Raw genomic sequence first — 10,774 nt, 5'->3', positions numbered from 1 at the left:
CTGTTCTGTGGAACACTATTGCTATGAATTGTGCTACAGAAAAGGGAAGAGACAAGAAGTTCTGTGCTAGAACTAATTTGGAAAATATTACATATGCCTCTTGGAGATTCACAAGGTAGAGTCCCAGTTTAGAGATTCTGAGACAAGCTGGAATTTAAAAAGAAAAAAGAGGGAAACTTGGGTTTAAACATGTATAACCCAGTATTTCCCAAACTGACTGACCATAAGAGTCCCTATTTGACATAATTCCTATTTTTAAAAAAATACTTCCTTATTTATTTATTTTTATTCATTTATTTGGCTGTGCTGGGTCTTAGTTGTGGCTTGCAGTATCTTCAGTTGCGGCCTGCAAAGTCTTAGTTGCAGCCTGTGGGATCTAGTTCCCTGACCAGGAATTGAACCTGGGTCCTCTGCATTGGGAGCACAGAGTCTTAGACACTGGACCACCAGGGAAGTCCCCATAATTCCTATTAACATCTTATAGAGCTCATGTCTGAGGAATGCACTTTGGAACTGTCTTTGTCAGTGTTGACACTGGTTTTGCTGGAAAGCCTATTGCATCAAAAGTTCTCATCAAAGGCTTATAATCAATTAAACTCTGTTGCTGCTACCCTACACAATAAGATACTTATTGTTTCTTCCAGTTAAAGCTGATGCCTTTCAGTTTCATGATTCTGAGATACTGATTTCACTGCATCCCTTTGGGATCTCAAGGATGCAGAAAACTGTGAACCTTCAGATGGATCCAGTTCAGGGTTGTCTTTTGTTAACTTTTCCACCATGCTTAACTGGCTCTTCTTCAATCTTCTCATAAGTTCTTGGAGATTCATAGCCTTGGCCCTCCACCAATGATGTCTTCCTTCCAAAGCAGCCAGACTGTTCAGGAGACCTTATGTGGAGAAGTCACCTTCTCCTCCATCCCTTGCCTGCATCCTAAAGCCATCTGCCCCCACTCACCATCCCCTTTGCTCTCTCTTCTCCCAACTCCAAAATCCCACTTTTTCTATAAATCCCAACAGTTACTCAAGCCTGAGAAACACATAATCTTAGTTGCTAAAAATTTCCCAGAAGCAAAACCCTTCTAGGAATTGTGCAAGATTGATTAATTCACCGTATGGCCTCTGCCCTTCAGGAGCTCCAATTTTCTTGCCGGAAATGAAAAATACATCATTGCAGTGAATCTTTTGCCCAGAGCCTGGCAGAGGAAGAGCTCAAGAGGCACTAACTAACATCAATGCTGAATACAGAGTGATATGTGCCTTATAGAGTTCTGTGTACAGTGTGTGGTTAATATTCTGAAGAATTCACAGAACAGTGATATTTGAAAAGGTTTGTAAAGGATGAATAGCTCATTTGTCAGAGCAAGGGGGCAGTGAAAGAATTTGCATTTGAATCAGGCTTTCCCAAGCTCTTTCCTATACCAACCCCACTCAATATTCACAACACAGTGAGGTTAACTTCACTGTTGCTAAACCCATTTTTCTATTGAGGAAGTTAAGGATCATTTGCAGCAATGAGCTTCCCCAACTCAAAAGATTTCAGGAAAACAGAGTTTGAGGAAAACTCTGATACCAAACAGCCATTCTTTTTTTTTTCCCAACATTTATTTGGCTTTGTCAGATATTGATACAGCGTGCATGATCTTTGTTGTGACGTGTGGAATCTTTCCTTGCATTGCCCGGGCTTTTCTAGTTGTGGCATGAGGGCTCTGGAGCATGAGGGCTCAGCAGTTGTGGCACTTGGGCTTAGTTGCCTCACAGTATGGAGGATCTTAGTTCCCAACCAGGGATCAAACCTGAATCCCCTGCATTGGAGGTCGGATTCTTAACGACTGGACCACCAGGAAAACCCCCTAAAAAGCTGTTCCTAAAGAGATGCTGAGGTCCCAAGAAAACAAGGCAGGTGTGGTCCCTACCTCACAGAGCTCATAGGCTAGATTCACAGAACTTTAGGGATGCAAATTCTCCCATGTAGAGGGATTTTTAAAAAACAAGCTGCTTTTTCCCACAGACTGAAGCTGGGCCCACATTTAGCCTAGGAGTAAATGATCCAGCAGCCTGCATGTGAGGCCTACAAACACCCTCAGGGTGGTGGGGCAGGGCCAGCCCTGGCTTACAGCTGAACCCCCTGGGGAACCATAAAGACTACTGATGCTAGGTCTGTCCCAGACCACTGAAGTCAGAGTCTTCCCAGGGCTTTGGTGGGAAGAGGCTGTCTAGGGTACATGTCCCACTTCATTCTGATGTGCAGCCAGAGTTGTAAGCCAGTGTTCTGCTGGAAAGATCGGGGCAGTATAGGGACACAGCTGTGAAGTTCTCACTCTGCTTCTTCACTTCTTCTTCCCCCGCTTCCTTCCTATATCCCTGCAGCTCTCTTCTCCAGGTCCCCTTCGGAGCGCCCACATCTGCTCCATCCCAGATGCCTAACACAGGGGCTGAGGTGTACTCCTGGCTTCACCACCACCAAGGGCTTCCCTCTCAGATCTAAAGATACATTTTGAAGGGGCCTCCTCAGGGAGGGCTGAATGGTCATAGTGGTGACTGATAAGGCACAGAGACAGCCGAGGTGCCATGAGGAGTCTATTCAATTTATTCTGTTTAGTCACATCCCAGAGGCAGCTGTCTGCTGCATTGAATTATAGGATGGGGCCTGGTGTACAACGGTAGGCCAGGTCTCACTGGTGAGACCATCTTCCCTCTCCCCACCCCTGCCCCAGAGATCTCAGGGGAGCTAGGAGAGACTTATATCCTGCTTCTTGCCCATGACCAGAGTAGCCCCAGGTACACGGCCCAAAAGAGGGAGCCAACCCTGCTGGGAGCTCATTCCTCCTCCACATCCTCTCCATCTCTCACCTCCACTCAGGCATTCTCTCAACAACCCAGAGAAGGAGCAGAGGGCCCGCAGTCTCTGCCCAGACAATGGAGTTGTGGGCTTTCATGGAGCTGACATTGCCCTGTCCCAATCTCAATATTTTCCTAAGTCGGATGTGATTCCCTCCAGCTAGCAGCAGCTGGAACACATTCTAGAATTCATCTGGATTCACCAGGGAACATGAGAGGAGGTGGGCAGGAATACTGTCCTAAGGTCCAGAGCAGTGAAGTCCAGTTAACCTGATGCCACCGACCAAGCCTGTGAGAGTGAGGTGTCATGGCAACAGAAGCCAGCTTTAGCCTGACATCCTATTGGTTATCTGATTTACATATTTTCATAAATGATTTATTGCACTAGTTCCCTGTGGCCTTAAATCAATGGTGTAATAGGAAAGGGACCCATAGCTGGGTCTGTGGCTGCAGAGCGTTAGATGGTAGACTCCCATACATCAGTTGGATGGAGGTCGGTCTCCATGCTAAAGTCTGCCTATTGAACCTCCTTGGCTTGGTTTCCTCAAATGCAGAACCGAAAGAGCACTGCTGGCTCCAGAGCTTCTCCCTGCGGATGCTGTAAAAGTGAACAAGTTATTGATGTTGGGACCTGGCAGTCTCTGAGTGAAAAGGCTAATAAATCAAACATTCCATTAGGTCTGCTTCCAATTTCTCTTTTCCATGAATGTTTGCTCACTGTCTGCAGCATGTAGCAGCATGCCTCTGCTCTAATAATGCTAATCTTCTGTGTGTCATAGGTTAAGAGTATAAACTCCGGGCACAGACTGCTTAGATTTTAATCCTGGCTCTCTGCTTTCCAGCTGAGTGACCCTGGGTAACTTACTTCACTTCTCTGTGCCTCAATTTCCTCATCTGTTAAGTGAAGGTAATAACAGTGCCTGCCTCACAGGGTTGTTAAAGAGAACAAATGAATTAATACATGTAAATGGCTTAAAAGTGTGCCAAGCCCCTAAGTGCTCAATAAGTGTTCACTATGTAGATGATTAATACATAGCACTTTCACATAATGAGCTCACAGAAGTTTATTTACCTGTTTGGCAGCTAAACTCTAACAAAGTGGTTTTTCTGACTTGTCTGACAGTTATTTTAAGAAAAAAAAAAAATGCCCAAGGTACTTGTGAAAAATAGAAAAACAGAGGTTCCTGGCCACTGCCCTGAGGATTCCAATTCAGTAGATCCAGAATGGCCCAGGAGATTCTAATGAAGGGTTTAGGGTGTCAGCTGCTCTAATGGGGCTAAGAGGCAAAACTTGGCCTTTTCTGGGCTTTCCCAAATTCACTCTGCCAGTTAATCTGAAATGCCAGGGAGGGGAAGGCTGTTTGACTTTGGGAAAGCTCACATTGTCTTCCCCATCCCATTTCAGCAAGACAGCCTTCCTAGAAGAGATGGAGCAGTTTCCAGAACTGGAACAAAGGGAGAGACCGGGGCTCACAGACAGACAGGAAGATGATGAGTTGAGGACTGGGGACCCAAGAGAGCAAGTGGCCATGGGCAGCCTAGAGGCACCCACATCTGGTACTTCTTTGAGAACTGCACACGTGGCATCTGGCCAGTCTCTTCAGGTGTCTGCCCTTCCCTATTCCCAGAATAAAGTCCAAAGGTCCCCATAAAATACAGCCCCATTTTTACAGAAATTTGGACCCCCTTCTTGAATCAGCTGTTCACTGATTGAACCACGTCTCCTGAGCATTCACCAGGCATTGGGATGACAAAATTTTGTCTCTGACCAAGCGCTTCTCTCTGAGTGTGATACAGACCTTTCTCTTTGGAGAAGCTTGGTGTTCATGGATAGGACACATGAAAAACTCTTAGCAATGCCAAAGGACAAGTGTGTGCTAGTGGTCTGCCACCGCTATGATGAGAGCTCTGAGGAGAGAGGAAATCTGGGGGAGTGTTGCAGTCTTGGAAGGCTTCTCAGGAGTTGAGACAGGTCTTGAAGGATAAAGCGCATTCAGACTGCTGGAGTAAGAAAAACTATGCTAATTTTTTTTAATTAGTCAGAGGAAAGATACCAAGGTGTAAAAGGGCATAGATGTGGCTGGAATGCAGAGGCTGAGCGTGGGGTTGGGAAAGTAGGTTGGTCTGACTCCCAAAGATCCCTGGATTCCATGCAAGGCATCCCTCCCTCCCCAGGGAGAGCTGCAAGGATGAGAAAGTCCCGGGATGGCGTCTGTCCCTGGTGAGGTCCTTCACTCCCATGGAAAATGCATCCCCTCACTCATCCAGCAGCAGGAAACGGTGCTCCCTGTAGCCAAGCTTCCTCAGGGACTTGCTTTACCCACGATCAAATTCTGGCTTAGTCTCTGCCTGCTGCTACATCAGGCGCCGGTGTTACCCGCTAGCCAAGTCCCTTCTGGTGAAGGAGGCGGGGCTTCATGGTCATTTTATAACTTCCTGATGTGTCTTTGGAACAAGCTGGGACCAATCTGTGCCCTCGGACCTCTGTGAAGAAAAGGGTGTAGTTGAAGCTGTTACCCCACAGTGTTCTGGGCAGGTGGTGGTGGGGAGAGGGTCTCTAGAATGGGCCTTGCTTCCCCCTTCACATCCCCCTCTCACCTGTCATGATGCTATAAATTCCCACCATCTGAGTCACATTTACAGTCCTGTAGAAGTGGTAAGGCTGTGTCCCCTTTGGTTGATTAGTCACAGATGTTTACTGATGCTCTTTCCATGCTTCTCTGGCTTTGCACCTGTCACCTCTGTTTAGACAACTGCCACGTTTGCCCGATGATCAGGCCTCTTAACTGTGTCCGGTATTTCTGATTGCCAGCAGGACACTCGTGGCTGAGAATGGTATAACTCTGTCGTTAAGGACAAGGGTTCTGGAGTCTGACTGTCTGAGTTTGGAACTCAGTTCTGCCTCCTCCATGTCTTTAATGTTTCTTTGCCTCAATTCCTTTATCTGTAAAATGGGAATAGGAACATACCTACCTCTTTGGGCTGTGGGGAAAAGAAAATGAGCTCATATACATCAGTCTCTCCAACAGTGCCTGCAACACAGTAAGCCCACAATAAAAGTTAGCCATAAGTATGGTCTCCTTTCAGAAGTCCTGCTCTCAGTTCTTCCCAGGTGGCTCAGTGGTAAGGAATCTGCCTGCCAGTGCAGGAGACTTGAGTTTGATCCCTGGGTCAGGAAGATCCCTTGGAGAAGGGACTGGCGATTGTTGCCTGGAGAATGCTATGGACAGAGGAGCCTGGCGGGCTACAGTCCATGGGTTCAGAAAGAGTTGGACACAACTCAGCAAGTAAATGATAGAAGTCCTGCCCTCGCTTCAAATTCCTATGTCAAAATGGAGACCCGAGTTCTTAGTTCTCACCTGGTCCCCCAATTTAAAAGCTCTGGAGGCTCTTATTTAACAGGCAAGGAATTGAAGCCCAGGGCGATGAAGTGAGTTGGTCAAGGACACACAGCAAACCAAAAGCAAAGTGGGGCTCAGGACTCTTGCCCACTTCCCACGAGCCTCCTCCTACCAGTTTGGCAACCCCACCAGAAGCTTTGGACACCTACAGAGAGCCCTTGAAGAACAATCTAGACTCAGTACCAAAATCACCTGGACCATTTATTGAAAATGCAGATTCCTGGGGTCCCCCGATGCAGAATCTAATAGGATTCTGACCCAGTAAGTCTTGGCTGGGGCCCCATATTAGCATTTTAAAAAGCACACTTGCTCTCCTTCCCCCACCTTGGCAATACTGATTCAGGTGGTTTGCACTTTGAAAATGCCTCTCAAAAGCCAATCTTCGTCATGTGCCTCCACTGGAGATGAAATCCCAGGCAGAGCCCAGTAAGGCCCCGTGGCCAGCCCTGGGCTGCCCTCTCGGGAACCACCCGCTCCAGTGCTGTTGCTGGACATGCCTGTTGTCCCTCAGTGGTATTACAGGAATTTGGTCACATTCTTTCACACTCTCATCTTGAAAAGGCACTGCCAGTCCTTCAGACAAAGATGCACCTGTACCCCTGCAAAATCAGTGGGACATTCAACACCAAGATTATCATTCCACTGGGCATTGTATACTGCAATGGGAAGGCTGGGAGCCGGGGGGATTGTGGGTAATCTGATTCATAGCTCCTACCTCCTCCATGGGTGACCTCATCGAAAGCTTACTGCATGCAGTACTGCCTCAGAAGCTTCTGTCCCAACGTTCCTACAACACTGACTTCATGGCCCTTCTTCCTAGAGAGAGGAAATAAGTATTTGAAGAAAGAACAAATACTCAAAGACCAGTGTTTACAGATAGTGGGAAGAAGGACAGTTCTTTGTGTCTGTTTATTATTAAGGGGCTCTGGCTGTGGACAGCTATCCACTAGGAAAAGAGAAAGTGTTAGACACCCAGTCATGTCTGACTCTTTGCAACCCTATGGACTATACCCTGCTGGGCTCCTCTGTCCATAGCATTCGCCAGGCGAGAATACTGAAGTTAGTTGCCATTCCCTTCTCCAGGGGATCTTCCCAACCCAGGCATTGAACCCAGGTCTCCCACATTGCAGATTCTTTACCATTTGAGCCACCAGGGAAGCCCTGGAAAAGAGAGAACTTTCCCAAACCGAGGAAGTGGTCAACTCTGAGATATTGTTTAAAAATATATATTGACAGGAGTAATTCAGCTTTTGGAAGATTTCATTTTGGAGGGTTTTAAGAGCTCTGCTCACATCTCAGCTTTTGACTTTCTCTTGCTTAGAACTTGTACCCAGGCCTGTGTTTATTTATTTCCATTTCTGAATTATCACTGGGACACCGATAACGAGGTCTGCTGATCAGAATACAACTGTGAGGACTGAGAAAGACCGTGATAATCGCCCTTCAGCAAGAGGTTAGCCTTTGCCAGCAGTGTTGCCTGCAGGGGGATGTGCATAGCCTTCAGGGTCACCCAGAATGGGTTCCAGTCCCGGATCTGCTGGTCTCTGGCTGTGGGGCCTTGGATGAGTGACTTAATTCTCTGAGTCTCCATTTTCCTGTGTGCAAAATGGGGATACTCATATTGAGCTTAGAGGAGTTCTGTGCTGATCAAAGTACATAGTAAATGTCTAACATGGTGCCCATCAGAAGACGGTTGATATATAGCTGTTCTCTGTTTTCTTCTTGGTAACACAAAGATGAAAAGTGATTGTGCCATTGTTCAGTTAAGGAGTGAAAGAATCACTTTGAAGCTAGGAAAAAAGGAAAATATATTTAATCTATCCAGTAGACAGCAACAAAGCAAAAAAGGAAAAAGACACAAGTAACTAGAAAACAAAAAGTGATAGAGGTTAGTTAACTATATCAGAAATAACAACAAATACAAACAGATTAAACTTATCTGCTAAAGGACACATTTTCAGTTTGGATTTGCTTTTTTTTTCATTCACTCATTCAAGAAATAATTATCATGTTTCAGGCACTGGAATCTAGCTAAAGCTATTCACAAAATATACATATGAAGAAAGTTGAAAGCAAAAGGTTAGGAAAAATATACCAAGTAAATATTAACTAAAAGAAAGTTGATTTAGCAATATTAATTTGAAACAAAATAGACCTGAAGACAGAAACTTGGCAATAAAGAAGGTCTTGATAAAGGGAACTGCTGCTGAGTCGCTTCAGTCGTGTCCGACTCTGTGCAACCCCATAGACGGCAGCCCACCAGGCTCCCCTGTCCCTGGGATTCTCCAGGCAAGAACACTGGAGTGGGTTGCCATTTCCTTCTCCAATGCATGAAAGTGAAAAGTGAAAGTGAAGTTGCTCAGACATGTCTGACTCTTAGCGACCCCATGGACTGCAGCCCACCAAGCTCCTCCATCCATGGGATTTTCCAGGCAAGAGTACTGGAGTGGGGTGCAATTGCCTTCTCTGATAAAGGGAACAGTTCACCCCAAAAGTATAACTATCCTGAACCTATACTCATCTTGTAACATAGACTCAAAATACATAAAGCAAAAACTGACATTATAAGGAAATATTGACAATCCACACCATAGTGATGGATGTTAATCGCCTATCTCAGAAAGGATCCAAACAAAAATATTAGAAAGGCTGTAGAAGATTTGAACTGTGGGTCAAATTTATGACCCTTGCATCTCATAAGTAAGGAATAAATAGCTTTTAAAATAAAACTTACAGAAATTAATCATGTACCCTAGGCCATAAAAGAAATATCAAACGGCACTGAAGAATTGATAATATATGGGCCACATACTCTGTGCAGTGCAATAAAGTTATGTCAGAAACCAAAACATTTCTACACAAAGCCCAGGTGTTAAGAAAACTTCTAAACAGATTTCTAAATAATTAATGAGTCAAATAAAGAATAATCATGGAAATTTTTAAATTATTTTATAACTGAATGACAAAAAGGTAATATATAGCAAAGAGCCACATAAATTACTACCCCACAAACATCTCTGTAGCACAGGGATATACCAAGAGAATGGGGCTCTGATGCAGTTGGAAGCCTTGAAAGCTCAAGTAGATAGAGTTACAGTAGTGCTGGATGAGATTATTCCTCAAATACCTCTTGTTTAAAAAATTGAACTACAATTGATTTACAATATCATGTTAGTTTCAAGTGTACAGGACAGGGATTCAGTTATACATACATATGTATCTCCCTTCTTTTTCAGATTCTTTTCCCTTATAGGTTATTACAAAATACTGAGTATAGTTCCCTGTGCTATACAGTAGGTACCTGTTGGTTATCTATTTTTTTCTTTTTATTTGTTTATTTTTGATTGAACAATAATTGCTTGACAGTATTGTGTTGTTTTCTACCAAACATTAACCTGAATCAGCCATAGGTTTAACCATGTCCCCTCTCATTTGAATATCCTTCCCACCTCTCTCCCCATCCAACCCCTCTAGGTTGTTTCCAAGCCCCAGGTTGAGTTCCTGAGTCATAGAGCAAATTCTCATTGGCTACCTATTTTACAAATGGTAATGTATTGGAAAAAGTCAGTTTTCATTCCAATCCCAAAGAAAGGCAATGCCAAAGAATACTCAAACTACCACACAATTGCACTCATCTCACACGCTAGGAAAGTAATACTTAAAATTCTCCAAGCCAGGCTTCAGCAATACGTGAACTATGAACTTCCAGATGTTCAAGCTGGTTTTAGAAAAGGCAGAGGAACCAAAAAGCAAATTGGCAACATCTGCCGGATCATAAAAAAAGCAAGAAAGTTTCAGAAAAACATCTATTTCTGCTTTATTGACTATGCCAAAGCCTTTGACTGTGTGGATCACAATAAACTGGAAAATTCTGAAAGAGATGGGAATACCAGACCACCTAACCTGCCTCTTGAGAAATCTGTATGCAGGTCAGGAAGCAACAGTTAGAACTGGACATGAACTACAGACTGGTTCAAATAGGAAAAGGAGTACGTCAAGGCTGTATATTGTCACCCTGCTTATTTAACTTATATGCAGAGTACATCATGGGAAACTCTGGGCTGGAGGAAGCACAAGCTGGAATCAAGATTGCCGGGAGAAATATCAATAACCTCAGAGATGCAGATGACCCCACCCTTATGGCAGAAAGTGAAGAAGAACTAAGGAGCCTCTTGATGAAAGTGAAAGAGAGTGAAAAAGTTGGCTTAAAGCTCAACATTCAGAAAACGAAGATCATAGCATCTGGTCCCAACACTTCATGGCAAATAGATGGGGAAACAGTGGAAACAGTGGCTGACTTGATATTTTTGGGCTCCAAAATCACTGCAGATGGTGATTGCAGCCATGAAATTAAAAGACACTTACTCCTTGGAAGGAAAGTTATGACCAACCTAGACAGCATATTAAAAAGCAGAGACATTACTTTGTCCACAAAGCTCTGTCTAGTCAAGGCTATGGTTTTTCCAGTAGTCCTGTATGGATGTAAGAGTTGGACCATAAAGAAAGCTGAGCACAGAAGAATTGATGCTTTTG

General features: G+C 44.5%; 1 non-coding gene across 1 annotated transcript; it reads right to left on the bottom strand.

The window, feature by feature from the left end:
* Positions 1–380: 380 nt before the first annotated feature.
* On the bottom strand, positions 381–453 carry TRNAG-CCC (transfer RNA glycine (anticodon CCC)). The gene has a single exon. It is a non-coding gene; the product is annotated as a tRNA-Gly (tRNA).
* Positions 454–10,774: the final 10,321 nt, after the last annotated feature.

This window comes from Ovis aries, chromosome 7, assembly GCF_016772045.2.
Source record: "Ovis aries strain OAR_USU_Benz2616 breed Rambouillet chromosome 7, ARS-UI_Ramb_v3.0, whole genome shotgun sequence".
Classification (NCBI taxonomy): domain Eukaryota; kingdom Metazoa; phylum Chordata; class Mammalia; order Artiodactyla; family Bovidae; genus Ovis; species Ovis aries.
Note: the sequence above shows the minus strand (reverse complement) of the source record. Positions and strands in the feature narration are given on the sequence as shown.